General features: G+C 34.6%; 1 pseudogene; it reads right to left on the bottom strand.

Annotated features, from left to right (window-relative positions):
- Nucleotides 1-14,644: 14,644 nt before the first annotated feature.
- Nucleotides 14,645-16,019, bottom strand: LOC107411237 (protein DMR6-LIKE OXYGENASE 1-like; annotated as a pseudogene).
- Nucleotides 16,020-16,894: the final 875 nt, after the last annotated feature.

The raw sequence follows: 16,894 nt of genomic DNA, 5'->3' as shown, positions 1-16,894 counted from the left end.
CCATGGTGTGTTTATATAATATATTATGTAGTGGACATCATGGCCCAGCTTATCTACAGTGCCTTTAGCAACTGATTACGTGTAACTAGCATAATCTATCTATGAATTGAACCTGGAAGGAAATATATTCTCAATGGTTTTTACTTTTACCACTGGATCAGATATTTGTATAGGACAGGTAAGGATTTATTTGTACAATCTCCTTCTACCATTATACATTAGTTACGGATGGAAATCCCATGCTTACACAATTTCCTTCCACTACTATTTTAGTTGCAGTTTCAAAATTGCAAGAATCTTGTACTTCCTTTTACACCCATGATGAATTTTCAATTTCTGCTATGCGTGAAGTCCTATTTGCATAATTTCTTTTCCAGTGGTATTTTATGATGACCATGACTAACAAGGATGGCCACTAATATCTTGTTAACCGAAAGTGGAATACAATCTAATTTGCAATAAATCGAAAGATGAGGGTTCACTTGCTGGATTTTTAATTAATTTCGAGGATTCAAAAATGAAAAATCATCAGAAATTACAAGATATATATATATATATATATATAAAAAGAAATCTCAGAAAAAAAAAATGCACTCCCACTAATGCCTATAATTCACTTATTGTCACTGTCTGCATCTAGCCAAATTATAAGTCTTAAAATTTTAATTTACTAGAGAGGCATCTCGAGGGATCTATCTCTTAGAAAAAGTTGCTGATTTTTCAAAAATATCCTAAGCTTTATGTGTTCATTTTATTCGTGTTACATCGCCCTCGACCAGCTGAACGCTCAATTGGAACGTTGAAGTCACAATCCAATGGAAAACATTGATAAATGGCATCAATAAGGGCATCGCTCTCGTAAACGATATTTCACCATCCTTGAACCATGGCCACATGCAAAACTTTATTATAACAACAACAGTACAAAAATTATTAGAATCATATAGGGTTAATTTCATCTACTTCTCTTGAAGTTCAACTTAAATATAATTTAATTGCTCTAGTTTTATAAATATTATCAACCTCCTTTCAAATATCAAAAAGTTATCATCTTTTCTTTTATTCTTTTATTAACAATTCTTAAAATAATATTATCCATATTGCTTTAAGAATGCTGATTGTAAATTTCAATCTCCCCCAAGGAAAAAAAAAAAACCTTGGAACCTTATTTTTTGATCATAAAATTTTAACACATTTGGATTGACAATTGATCCCCTAATTAGTCATAATTCATATAATGATATGAGTGAGAGATAACACACACATACTAGAGGAAACTATAATGAGGAAAAACTTTTTATATACAACTGTTAGATAATATATATATATATATATATATATGTATATTTAGTATGATGTAACAAATTACTCTTAATTGGACGCTCGCAAAGTTCAAAATTTTGGTCTCTAAGGTTTAAAATACAAATTTTTTTATGAAAATATCAGAAAATATCAAATATTGATAAAAAATTATAAAAACTAATGAAAATTGATGGTAATTTATTTTAAAAAATAAAAATTTTTATTGAAATTTTAGGATTATCTTATTTAATCAATTAATTATCAAATTGATTATAAAAATTGCTAAAATATTGAATAAATATTATATTTATCTTAATCAATTTATTTATAGTAAGTTGTAATAATAATAAATAAACTATTATTAATAAAAATATGCAAATATATATATATATATATATATATATATATATTTGATAAAACTGTTTATTAATTAATATAAAATAATTATTATAATTACATTATATTCATAAATATTATCTCAATACTTATAAAAATTTTTAGGGGATTGAAAATTGTTGATCTCTTTCTCGTTCTCATTTTGAGATATGAAATATGAAAAGTAATTATTTAAAGATGTATCTCGTTGATAATTTTTCATATAATTATTGTTATATCAACAATAAAGATCTCGTATTACATGTGATTGTCTTTGATATTTAGTATAATACATTCCATCATTTTTTTATTTTTGTTTGCTTAATACTAATAATTTAAATATTATCAATACCAATTCTACATAATATTATATTTTTGTGTCATTATTTTTCATTCTTATGTGATTAACCATTAACTTGTAATTCTTAGTTTCTAATGAATCCATGCTTCTAATGAATCAATCTGCAAATTTCGGAAAGAAGATGGATTGCGACTTCCTGCTGCACACCGCTTGCACGAAATTTGAGAATGCAATGATGTGGTGGTGAACCTCTCATTCTAATTCAGTGCTCTCCGAAACGTGCGGGAAGGTTTCCCATCACACGGCTCACCAACTTTTCATAATTGCATAAAAGGAGGAGAAGTAGTGGCTACAGCGCGTCGAGGCACTTCTTCGACGGTCCCCGTCCACCCGGCCCATGAATTCTTCAGAGCGGTCCGGCTGGCGGGTGAGACAGAATCTCTCTTTTGAGTAAGCAAGCTACCTTTAGTCAAAGACAGAAGTTGAGCACTAGTTGCTCCATCTCTGTTCAGGATAGGTAGGCTAGCCAGTCTCCTCAGATAATTTTGACCAAGTATCTCGTATCTATAAGCAAGGGGGTAGGGCGGTCAAGCTACCTACACCTGTCTAGTCCGATCGTTTAGCGGCTCTTTCTAAGAGACGGGAATGTAAATAGAAAACATCGCCTGGGAAAGCCTCACACTGTAAACTTGAGTGCAGCAAAAGCAGCACCCCGCTCGGGATATCAGGGCGGAGATCAAGTTTATCTTTGCTTATCTCCTTATTATATAATAGAAGTGCTATATCCTTATAATTATGCTGTCCCCATGGTATAACCCTCTGGCAGGACGTGGGCCTCTTTCCCGCTCCTTTTTTGAGATTGCTCTTTTCTTTTCTAGGATTTGAAGAGCTGTCACGATCATTCACATCAATTTCAGCAGGCAGGAAGGGCGCGGAAGCTACCGTTTCTAGAATGCAAGCAAGCAAGGTAGCTTTCTTACTCTCCTAGTAGCGTACGTTGGCGGCAAGGAAGGAGGCATTGGAAAGACTTTTCCATAAAAAAGTAAAGAGGCATTCGGGAAGTGACTAGGAGCTCCTTCACTCGGACAATGCTTTGAACACGAAAGTAAATTCGCTGCTTGCCTCTGAAACTTGGGTTGGGTTCCCTGTCCTTCTTTCACTTGGGCAAGAGAAATAGCGATACCAAGCAAAGCTTTTTTGAAGAGGCTGGGCTGGTTCCACGAGAGGCTATTCACAAGATCTTGAAGCTGATTGAATAATTGGCAGGGGCAAGGGACTGGCTCTCCTCTTTAGGGAGGCCTAAACCGACTTCAAATCGATTTACTAGCTTTCTTTAGCGGTTGAATCTCTCTCCGGGTTAGTCCGCTCATAACAGCTAATGATGGCAGTCGGAGCGTCCAGCACAAATACCTGCACGATTCACGACCAGAAGTCCCCTTCTTCCATTCATGAACTCATGAGCCTTGGCCGCTACCTTGAGACATCACATTTTTGATAGGTTTCTTGAAATAAGGATAGTCATCCATCACCTTGAGCGGAGCCTGGTCTGGGATCGAGCCCTTCCTAAGGATCATGGGTCACGAGATTCGAATTAGTTCAAATCAAATACAACTGGGCCTATATGTTTAGCATGGTCTTCTCCTAGGGTTTCTCTTGGTGGAGGAAGGGCTATTGGAAGCCTAGAAGGAAAATCCGTCTGGCCCCGCCATTCCTGACTTTAGGAAGGAATGGAATAGAGGGGCTATTGCTTCTACTATCCCCCCGAGGGGGACATAGGGGGGTAACGTTCCTTATTTGAGTTTTATAGCTACTAAGACTTTTAGTTAGATAACTCTTAGTAGCTTAACTCTCCCTTTATTATTGAGACTCTATGTATTGCTATTTCTCTTAAGGAGAAACTAGCGTTTAAAGTGTACCCTTTAGGGTACTACCTTACATAAGCTCTAAAGTAGGTAGCCCTGAAAGCCGAACTCAGCTACTTGTTAGGAGTAGGTTTTGGCTTGCCCCTTTCTTATTATTAGCAACTTATCCTAAGGTCTCCTCACTAAGAGCTCCCCGGCGACGACAGAGGAACCAACCCGCCTGTTGTGGCGGGGCGGCTTTTTTGTTTCACAATAAGACCTCTCTTTCCTTCACTAGGAAAGGGAGAGCGGACAAAGTACCAGACGATTTGGGAAGGCCAATGGGAAGTCCCCAGACGGATTTTAATTCTAGGCTTCCAGTAGCCCTTCCTCCACTAAGAGAAACCCTAGGAGAAGACCATGCTACCATAGAGAAGAGAAAGTCCGCCTCGGAATTTGACCATGAGTTCACAATAGGTCCTCGTCTTCGTATAAACCCGTGGGATTACGGTAGAAAAACTCGTTTGAATACAATGTTTAAGAGAAGAGAGAGGGCATCTAACACAATGGGGCGGGGAGCTCGGGCCCTCGACAATCCGCGTACCGCCACGAGAGAACCCTCCTTAGAGGAACTCTAAACCCTTTTAACCAATTTGACTGAGGGCGGCAGAGTACAGTCACCCGCTTTTTCTTATTTGAAAAGAAAAATGAGGGGAAAACGAGCAGACATCGAACGATTAATTTCTACTTCTTGTTATCGTGGAATTAGTCATCAAGATGGATCACCCTTACGGGGTCAACGAAGCCGTCCTGCCCGGCCATATGTCCTGTTTAGTCAGTTGCATATCGGTAAGCATGATTGTAGCAATACAAATGGGTGCGGTAGTATCTTACTATTTTAATAAGCTGCCGGGCGTAGTAAGAACGATGAAATCTCGAATGCAACTAAAGGCCCCAATCTTAAAAAAAGGGGGGCTAGCCAATTGGGCCGGTCTGCGCCTTTTAATGGACATTCTTAGCCATCCTTCGAGGGTTAACACCCCTAGATCCGATCGTGAACTCTTTCAGACCAGCTAAAGATCACCGCCATCTCACGAATTGGATTCGAACCAATCAAGCTACTTTCCTTTTAGTAGTCGTGAGGGGGTTTCCACCCTACTGCCCAGGTAGAGTGGAATGGCTAGGCTATCTCTCGTTATGTAATTACCGAGGCGAAAGCTGCTCTCTCGGAAGTCAGTTTCCTCGCCATCTTAGTGGTACGAGTCTAATAAACTGTCACTTGAACTGCCAAGACTCGGATTTTTTTTTTTTGTGGTAACGCCCTTCTAGAATTACGTTTATCAGTGATTCACCGGCCACTACATCGATGAAGAATCTCTCCAAAATCTGCTTTTTGATTAGTGATTCACCGCCCACTACATCTGTGGATCCAGGAAAAGTAAGCCCCCCCTTGCCTTGATTGAATTTGGCTTCGCTGCACCCTGAATCAATCAAAAAGCTTTTTGATTGAATTCATCCCGGGCGAGAGGGCGGCTTTAGAAAAATGGCAGCGTTAGCGCTTTACTATAAAAAGTAAAGGCTCCTCCCCTTTTCTACGAATCTACAACTCTCTTTACTGAGCGAGATTCAAGTGAAAGAAATAGAGGTTGAGAAATCCCTCCATCCGATCCCTATCTTTTATGCCGATCTCAGCAAGCAGTTTCGGAGGTTTCAATCCGATGCCGTAATTTGAAGGTAAAATGAGGCCTCGACGGAGATGATGGATGGGAACTCCTACTCTGACTATAGTTGCGATCTCTAAGCGGGATTTTCAGTCGGGGCAGGTTTGTTGAGATTGGGAATTCTTGGGTGTGACGGTCCGGCTTCATCTTTATTACCGTCTACCCCATCCAAGGGCCCGACCACGCCTTTACCTTTACTACCGCCTACCCATCCAAGGGTGCCGCGCTAGTAACGCGCATCCGTTTTTCAGCTGGCGTCAAATCAAAGCTTGACTAATAGGACTATTGGGGGGGCCCGATTAGAGGGACCAGCTTCCTCCCCCCTGGAAGGGACTGGATTAGTGGGAAGCGCAGGCCTTGCTTCCGGTTTATTCACGGAACCACTATCTATGTCGATTTCAGGAAAAGGCTCCATTAGCACCTGCTCCTCAAAGGAGGTCTTCCCCGTCCACGAGGGCAAGCACTTCCTCTTCCGGAGATGAGAAGAGACTTTGCGCCATGGAAAGATGTCCAGGTCTACCAGAAAAGGCTTTCCCGTGCATTCTGGTAAGAGGGTCTGGTAAAGTGTGAGTCCGACGAGTTGGGTTCAAGGTCGAGGTGGAAGGGCGGTCTTCTTCTGAAGAAGAAGAATCAAACTCACTAAAAGTTGTAGAGCTGGTCGTCTCTCATATCGAGCCATTGAAGCAGCGCGTCGGGCTAAGCGTATCCCCCAACATCCCTCCTACAGATAAATGTCATATGGGCCATTGATAGACTGCATTGCAAGGGCCTTATGGGAAGAGTTCGCCTCCTCCTAGCCTAGTATGCCTTAACTCTAGAGTTTTCTAACCAGCCGGTGGTGCATATAGTCTTCTATCCTTCCATCCAACTACACTGGGCTTATCCTAAATAAGGGGCCACCCTTTAACATCAGATCTTGTCATCCGGGCGGGCAGCCTCCGGTCTGGGTGCTCAACTTGACTTTAGATTTTTATACAAAACGTATAGCAAGTATATATATATATATATATTATCAATGAATGAAACTTATCAAGATTATTCAATTCAATTCACTCTGTTTTATTTATATCATTAAATATTTGAAAGATAATTAAAATGTTAAAAAAAAAAATCACTAAAATTAATTTGGTAAAAAAATTACTAACATCAATAATATTTACGAATTTTTTTGATAAGTTTTTTTTTTTTCAATTTTTTTTTTCAGATATTTTCAAAATTTTTATGGAAAATTTAAAAATTTACATGGAAATTTCGATAGATATTATAAATTTTTAACCAAATTGTTAAGAATTTCATGTGTATATTTTGATAAAAATTTTCATGAAAATTTCGATAGATAGTATAGAAATTTTATCTCGTATAGAAATTTTATTTGTTTTCATTTGGGATCTAAATTTCTTTTCAATCCTTTAAAAAAAGTAAAATTTCAATTTTTTTTTTATATTTAAAACTTTAGAATCTCGACAAATTCTATTTTAGGGCCACATGATTTAGTTTGATGCTAAACAAAATTATAGATTGTTCAGTTTGTAGAATGCTTCATCTGGTTGTAAATTGGAGTACAATGCGTCATCTCGCTGTGGACTGGAGTAGAATTAAAGCTTCCAGTTGATCTAAATCCTATATTTTCATTCCTAGCTCTTGTGGCAGTTACAATTGAAGACAATTTATAGTATTTTTTACTAAATTTTTGACGTGGTTTCTTAAAAAATAACAATTAGATGAGTAAATTAAAAATACATACATAATATACTTCTTACTGAAATCAACATTTTAAATATTCTTTCAATAAAAAACAATAATTAATGAGAGTTAAAAATAAAATAATTGATGGACAATTAAGTAACAATTAATATATATATATATATATATATATGGTATTTAAACATGTATTTATTTTGATAGGCCATGAAAATTTATTTTTCCATAAAAAATAAATTTAAAAAATATTATGGTTTCATGAAAAATAAAAAGAATAAAATTGAAACTACTTATAATAGACTTTTTTTAATAGTTTATTCTATTAGTATGTTAATATTACAATTAGTCATTTATAATATTATATAAAATTAAATTTTATAAGTAGTAAGTATATATATACATATATGTATATATATATATATATATATTAAAAATTAAATGCCAAGTTTAATATGTCTAAATACTAAAAGTAAGTAATAAAACAAAAGAAAAATGATGCAAAAATGCAAATTACGTAATAAAATATCAAAATTGTAAAATAATAACATTAAATAGTAAAGTTTTATTATTATTATTATTATTAGAATTATTTGTTGTATTATTTATTTATTTTTGCTGAAATTGGATTGTTATATAAACCAAATAGGCTTCAACGCTAAGAAATAGGGAACAACATTATGCCATTTCCTGGTTCATACAAACAACAAAAGGCTTTGGTAATTGACCAGGAAGAAAAGAGCCAACAACAAAGAACTTAGAACTCCATTGGCAAACAACTGATGAAAATAGAAGTTTGAAAAAAAAAAAAAAATAATTGTGAACAAATGTTGAGTTTTTGTTAAATGGCTTGCCTTTTTACTTACTTTTTGCATTTGTACACCTTCTTGGCTATTTATATAAACCTATGTACACCGGTAGATAAACAAGGATGATAGACTCCTCATCCAACAAGAATTCTATCTTTATACATTCCTTTGAGATAGCCTTATAGATAATTAATGTCCTTGTGATGATCAACTACCAATAGATGACCAGCTACCAACAACTTCATTCTCTTATGATGAGCTCTGATCAGTTACCAACAGCTGCTACAGTGCCAACATATTCCCATAGTTCTCATAATTATCCTTATACCCATAGCCGACATAATTTGTATATGTTCTATCATGTCCCCTCAAGGTGGCGAGGGGTTAGAAAGAACTACCAGCTTGAAATGAAAATCTGTGAACAATTCTTTGGGTAATGCCTTTGTAAAATCATCTGCTATTTGTTGAGAGGACGGTAAGTACCTTATAATCATTGTACCATCAACAACCTTCTCTCAAACAAAATGATAGTCCAATTGAAAATGCTTAGTTCTTTGATGAAATACTGGATTAATAGTCATATGTAATATATTCATGTTATCACATAGAAGCTTAATTGGTTTGGTATAAGAGAAACCAATATCTTGAAGAATATAAGAGAACCAAAGTAATCCAGTAGTTACTGTAGCCATTGCCTGGTATTTTGCTTCTGCACTTGAATGTCATACAATGGATTGCTTCTTTGAAGACCAAGACAAACGATTAGCTACTAAGTAAACACAGTAACCTGAAGTACTTTCTTCTTTTAATGGGAAATCCAGCCCAATCTGCATCTGAACAAGCAAACAAAGTAGAGGAACTTTGTGCCCATAACTGAATCCCATAATCCATAGTTCCACACAAATAATGTAAGATGCACTTGATTTCCCATTGTAGGACTCTAAAAATGTTGACAAACTCTATTCACTGCATATTGTATATCTGGACTAGTGAATGTTAGTTAATGTAAAGCACCTACAATACTGCAATACTTTGTTGCATTCATGGGTTCATCTGCATATATTAATTGGGCATTTTTACAGATATTGGAGTATTCATAGGTGTTGCTTCAAGCATGTTTGCATGCTTAAGTAAGTCCTGTTATACTTGGATTGTGATAGGAAAAGGCCCCCATTAAAGGATTTGACTTCATTGCCAAGAAAATAGTGAATAGCTCCAAGATCATTGAGAGCAAATTGTGTGCCCAAATGATGAATAATCCGGCTAAAAAATATTGTGTTTATCCCTGTTATGATGACATCATCAACATAAATTAAAAGAAGTACAAGATATTTACCATTGTTGTAAACAAATATGGAAGGATCAACTTTGCTGTAAAGAAAACCAAACTTTATCAGGCACTAAAAGAGTTTGCTAAATCAAGCCCTTGGTGCCTATTTTAAACCATAAAATGACTTCTTTGAAAGACAGACATAAAAAAGTTTGAGTGGATCATGGAAACCTAGAAATTGTTCCATATACATTGTATCTTTTAAATCACCATAAAGAAAAGCATTTTTAACATCTAGTTGCTTTATATGCCACTTTGACATTAAAGCTATAAAGAGAATGAGCCTTATACCATTGGACTATAGGTCTCTTCATAATTCGACCCTTATACTTGTGTAAATCCTTTTGCAACCAGTCTAGCTTTGTATCTATCCAAAGATCCATCTTATTTAAATTTCATGTGATAGATCCACTTTCATCCAACCACATTTACATCAATTGGACAAGGAACCAACACCCACATATGATTATTATGCAACACTTGAATTTTTTCCTTCATAGTGGCAACCCATTCCTTTGATTTAAGAGCTATTTTTAAGGTTTTTGGTTCAAGTATTGGATAACATGTATTGGCTAGAATGCTAGCATGAGAAATAGGAGACAAATTTAATTCATTTTGACATTCAGAATGCATGCACAATTGGTGACTTGTTAACATTGGATAACTATGTGTGGATGATGGGACCGGTTGAGGATTTTTATTGCGAATAAGCACCTCAACAAACCAATGAGAGGAAATATCGGGTTGAGTATGTTAATCTATTGGTGAGGACCCAACTTTTAGATGAGGATTACTATCAGGTCGTGATACATTTTCACTTGTAGCTAAGGAATTTGTTATTGATTCGGTGTGGGAAGCACTAATGGGTGACACATAATGGTGGGATTATGTGGTAATAGGTCCTTGCTGAATTTCAATGGACGTATTAATTTTAATCTCTTGATGATCTAAGGACTCTATATGTAGTGCACTGAGATACAATGACTCATTAGATGACTCGCAACAACTTACATGAGGTGTCGACATCACATGATGAGGAATGGGTTCAGTTTGGCCGTTAATATTGATCGTGTGGATACCGAATCCATTCATCAATATTTAGAAATTTGGTTAGAGGTAGTGGGTCCACCATAATATTATCAGAAGAGCTATTTTTAGATACAAAAGGAAAAGTTTCTTCATAAAAAACTACATGTCTAGATATATATACTTTATGAGAAATATGATCAAGGCATCTGTAACCTTTATGTAAAGTGCTATATCTAATAAATACCCAAGGATATGTCTACATAGTAAACTTATGTTCACCTTGTTTTCTTAAGTGAAGGTAGCATCTATGGCCCAAAACTTAAAGACCATTATAATCTGGCTCATGTCTAAATAGTTTATAATAGGGACTTTCCATTTTTAGCACACTTGATGGCAAATGATTTATAGGGTAAATGGCAGTAAAGAGAGCTTCAACCCAATACTTTAATGGTAAATTATAATGAAACATCATAGTCAATCCTTTCTCTACAATATGGCAATATTTTCTTTTAGCAATGCCATTTTGTTGAGGAATACTTGGATATTAAAATTGCTATTGTATTCCACATGAAGCTAAGTGGACTGTGAAAATTCCGAAATAAATTCACCTCCATTATCATGTTGAAAGATTTTGATTTTTCTTTCAAAATGATTTTCAATAAATTTTTGAAAAATAATGAATGGGTCATATAAATCTGATTTTCTTTTCTTAGGATATAACCATGAGAAATGGGTGCAGTCGTCCACAAAATTGAATAATATTTAAATCCTTGATTTGTGATTACTGGGGCTAGCCCCCATAAGTCACAATGAATTTTCTTTAAAGGAAAATCGATTATATTATTGGAAATATTGAAAGGAAATTTACATTGCTTTCCTAATTGACTGCTATTACTAATTGAGGACTTTAACCAACTTGAAATAATAATATTTTTATTTTAACTTAACACTTGAAAAGCTCTTGAATTTAGATGTCCTAGACCCTAATGACACAGGCCAGAAACTGTTCTTTTTCGTACAGCATTTAATGCTTTTAGATATCCATTGTCAAGTGCATATAGACAACTTTCATACTCCTCCTTACTATTATCTACTTGCTTTGATATTTTATTACAAAGCTCAAAAAAGTGAATTCTATAGTATACTCATTGTCAGAAGTTAATTTGCTCATAGACAATAGATTTTTCTTTAATTTTGAAACCACCAAGACATCATTCAATTTTAGATTAATAGAGACAGTGGGAATGACAGCCTTTCCAGTGTGTGAAATAGATAGAGAATTTCCATTTCCAACAATAATTTTGTCATGACCAGTATCGGAACCCATTGGCAACCTGAAACGGCATAAAACACGTTATCGTCATCATCTCCTTGGAAAGTCGTAGGCTTGCTGTACATTTCTTGGTTCATTGACAATGTTATAACGATTGCAGCACTTGTCTGCTATATGATGACCTTGTGCAAATTTGACACACAACAGCAATGTTAGGTGCAGGATTAGCATCTGTTTTACCTTCAGAAGCTCATTGATTTTGATTTGTTTGATGATTCCAATTATTTGCAGGAGATGAGAATGTGGAGTGGCCAGTAGGACTGAAACCTTTCCCATGAGAAGAAAAACGTCCTCCTTGACATCCCCTTCCTCTACCATGACTGTTTACAAAGGCTTAAGATTGATCCACTCATGAATTTTCCTCGCACTGATCATTTGACAAAGCTTGGTCATTTTCTTTCAAAGCCAACAAAAATTGTGTAATGGATGATTATGGTGTTTTAGATAACATAGCTAAATAAAAGTTTTGATATTTAACACTAAGACCTCGAGACAAATGAAAACACTTGTCAATATCACCTAGTGGCAGCAAGATTATCATAGCTAGAAGTGAATTTGTGAATATACTCATCGATTGGTAGATTTCTTTTCTTCAATCCCATGATGTTATATGTGAGAAAAATCTCTTTTTCTATTGGTCTTGGTAATAGGTGCTTTTCGATGAAATGGCACATGAAATATAATGTCTCTAGTCCAAAAGTGAAACTAAGAACATCTATACTCATTGTACCAAGTAGCCAAGTGGTTAGAAGACTGTCATTGTTGTTTTAGAAAGCATAGTTTGGATTGAGAACCTTATCACCATTTTCAAGGATAAGTTCCATTAATGGTTTGTCTGGCCTGTTGATGTGATGATATATGCCTAGACTCCTGATAAGTGGAAGAACTTGTGATCGCAATAAGAGATACTTTGATGAATCCAATTTGATGGAAATGAGGTTGGAGCACTGATGAAAAGATTGTATTGACAGCTTTGGCTCAGCTTCAATTTTAACGTTGAGGTTTAGGAAAGTTTGCTCTAATACCATGATGAAAATAACAATTTGAAAAAAAACAAATTTAATTATGAAACAAATATTGAGTTTTTATTAAATGGCTTGCCTTTTTACATGTTTTTAAATTCGAAACGTGAATCGATTTGTTAAAATTATGAAACTTATATCGAAATGAAACGTGTATAATAAAATTTATTTAAAAATAATAGTAATAAAAATAATAAATTATAATAATATCAATATATCATTAATTAATGTAAATATGATTATTAATTCTAAATTCAACATCTAATTTTAAAAATAATAACTACATCCATAAAATAAAATTTTAATAAATACTATTTTTTAAAAATAACACAATAAAAAAATCTAATTAATTATAAATAGCAAATTATATCTAATGTGAATCTGCAAATTATATTCATCTCCACTCTCCAACCATGACATGTGCTTTCTCATCATCACTATCATTTTGTCCAATATCATAGTAACATTAAAAACTTGGATTTGCACGTGGCCATATCATTACATTACATCTTAATAAATAATAAAAAAATAAAGATTTTTACTCACGTGGCCCATCTTATCAATTTATGATCCATCTCTTTAACCAATAAACAGAAAATAAAATAAAATAATAATAATATTTTCTTAATTATTTCATTTATTCAACTTATTCACTTCCACAAATCACGATCATACCAATTAATTTATTGTCCGATTTTAATAACATTGTCTTGGCTATTTATACAAACCTATGTACACTAGTAAATAACCAAGGATGATAGACTCCTTGTTTGATAAGAATTCTATCGTACACATTCCTTTGAGATAGCCTTATAAATAACTAATGTCATTCTTGTGATGATCAGCTGCTAATGGATGACCGGCTACCAACAGCTTCATTCTCTTATGATGAGCTCTGATCAGTTACCAACAGTCGCTGTTTCTTATGATGATCTGCAACTAACGATGCCAGCATATTCCCACAGTTCTCATAATTATCCTTAACCCATAGTTGGCATAATTTGTATATATTCTATCAACAACATAAGCCACTGGCAAACACCATGGGCCAATTTATTACAACCCCTAAGGTTCCAACTAATCTGAAAGGAATCAAAATTAGAACAAGAATCTAGAATAAGTCTTATTAAACCAGCGAGAGTACGATGCACAAAAAGACTTTTCGAATCATTCAAAATTGGAATCCGTTGTGTTTTATTTGTTTAGTATTATGTCTATATATGTATATAATTTTTATTTTTTAAAAAAAAATGCATATAGTCTTAATATAACCCTCATAATAATATACATGCAAACTTTGTAATCAATTTTGTGTTTGGTACGGAAAAGAAAAGAATCGGAGAAAACGAAAAAGGATATGAATTTTCTTGAGAGTGCAACATGATGATGTAATCAAGAGATAACATGCAGGAAACTGAGCAAACTTTGTTTTTTCTTATTTATTTTTTCTCTTTTTGGCAGAAAAGATTGACTTTCATCAAATAACAGAAGAAATTACATCATGGTGGCCCCTTCTCAACCCAAGTTTGAGCACACACACAATCTAGAGCCCATTTTGCCAACCTGTATAAGCGATGCACAAAGATGCAAGAAACAGATCCTGCTCCACCTCTTTTAACTTTATTATTATTGATTGAACGCATTTAACATACATGAATGTATGGCCATTGAGTAGTAGAATAATGATATAATACCACGTTTTATTTAAATTTAATAGCAAAGCCAAAAACAAGCAAAAACTAAGTCCGACAGAAGTGGGGTAAAAAATCCTTCTTATAGCTTAAAATGATTAATTTCAATGATTCTATTCATTTTCTTGAAATTGCTAATTTTCCTATCAGCAATAAATTTTCCCCAGTTGTATGGCCTAAACTTGGAAGGATTTTTGTGGTCTGTCAACTCCTCTAAGGGCTTCACTATGGTATGGTGTGCCGGGTTTAGGAAAAATGGAATAGAAAGCCTTTCCTTCTCAGAGTTTACTTGTACCCTGTGCTCCACGCTCTCATATCTGTCATTGCTCCAAACCTAGTTATTAAAAAAAAAAAAAAAAAAAAAATCATAACAATAAACTAAATTTTAATAATTACATAAGCATTTTCTGTTTTCAAAATCATATTTGGTAACAATTCATTAACCATATCAAACTTTTAATTAACATTTGTAACGTAAAAAGTAAGAAATAATAATAATATATAGACATTATATAATGAACTTTAAGTCACTTTAAGGGGAAAACTTATATTAACTTAGCATAGAGAAGTCAACGAAGAGTAAGTGCTAGGTAAGGAGAAGGGCATGGTGGATAGTGAGTCATTCTCACAATGCTTGTATGCTCCTCAAAAAAGCCACTGAACCTGTTTGCTCTTAACCCTAGGCTCACTGCAATAAGTTCCATCAACTTTAGGCTTAGTTTTTCCACTTCTTTACTATATTCCTCACAAGCATCCCTGGTCATCATCAACACATTAATTTAGAAGGTACATATACAAATATACTATATACTAATAATTAATTATCAACTGTGGAAGTCCACAAGTTGATACCATGTCCCACCTATTCTGATTTGATCTATAATACCTAATTATACATCACATCAAAGTTATGAATATGACCATGAGCTTATAAATGAATTATAATTACTTGAAATCAGTAGGATAGTCAGGCCACTGAACTATCCATTCCCTCAACTCCTTGTCCTCAGGGTCAGGAGAAGCCGGTGCAAAAGTGTGATCTCGGGCTGTAAAATCAAAAACCTCCCTCCAGTCTCTCACATTCTTGGTACGCTCGGCTTCATATAACCAAACACCATCGGATCATCCCTTCTCACTTTCATCTTCAGCTCCAATGGCTGTACGAAGAACTGCCTGGCGGCCGTCTCCATCTTTTGGCGTATTTCAATGGGCACTCCATGGTTGGCCACTTGGAAGAACCCCCAGTCTTTGCATGCATTGCCGATCTCTCTCACCACCTTCTCAATGGCTTCAGGGTGGTCAGAGGAAGAAGAAGAGGAGGAGTCTACTACTGCTGAGAGGTCAATCAATGGAATGCCTTGGGCTTCCATGGATGGTTTTGGCCTGTCCTCGGGTTCTTGGATGAATGCTGCATCTATCTCTCCTACCTCTCCCATGGCTGCTGATATTGTTATGAAACAAAGTGATATAAGCAAGCCGAGGAAGAAGAAGAAGAGGAAGAAGAAGAAGAAGAAGCTAGGTATTGCAGAGGAGGAGTTTGGTCCTGAGGCACGGAGATTAGTGAACCTGCATACATGTATTTATTTTTGCACAGTTTTGTCGGTTTCTGAATTTATTTATTTTTTAATCCGGTCACCATCAACTTCTAAAAGCGTATCTCAAGTCCATAATTTTATACATGTGGGTATGAATTTAAGGGGAATATGGCTAGGCCAACTTCATTTGACTAATGCGTGCGGTATACGACACAAAACTAAAGATTTTTTATATAATGTAATGCACGTGATCTCTGTCTTTTGTCATTACATAAACTGATTCTTATGTACGATTACATACTAATTATATAATTACTCACTGTAATACACATGGAAATCATGAGCCATACATATCATCAAAAAAATAGGTGGAAATCAGTGTACAAACGGAGTAGGTAGAGATCAGTGCTAGGAGTGGGTAGAAATCAGTATACGATAGTTTTGGTAAAATCTCACATGACACGATAATATGATACGAATTCACACGATAATTTACGAGTTTGGATTAATGATATCATGTCGGGTTCGTATCCATGTCACCCAATAAGATCCAATAAATTAATGAGTTTTAACGGATAAAACATGATAAACCCATAAACCTATTAGATCCATTAAAGATGAAGTATTTTGATAATTATATAAGTTTTATAATATTGAAATTACTTAATTTATTATTCAACATGTATTAATTTATTCTTTTTTAGTTTGATTTTTAAAAAATCTAAAAAAAAAAAAATTTGTAATTTTTTTTAAAAATTATTATTTTATTATTTTAAAATTAAGAAAAATTTAAATTTTCAAATTATAAATAATGTATAACCGTTGGGTTTGAATGGCTTTTGAACCGTTGAATGGATATTGAACCTGCCTGCTATTGGTAAATTTTAGTCTTTCTAGCTTTTTCTTT

The sequence above is a fragment of the Ziziphus jujuba genome, chromosome 9, assembly GCF_031755915.1.
Source record: "Ziziphus jujuba cultivar Dongzao chromosome 9, ASM3175591v1".
Taxonomy (NCBI): Eukaryota; Viridiplantae; Streptophyta; class Magnoliopsida; order Rosales; family Rhamnaceae; genus Ziziphus; species Ziziphus jujuba.
Note: the sequence above shows the minus strand (reverse complement) of the source record. Positions and strands in the feature narration are given on the sequence as shown.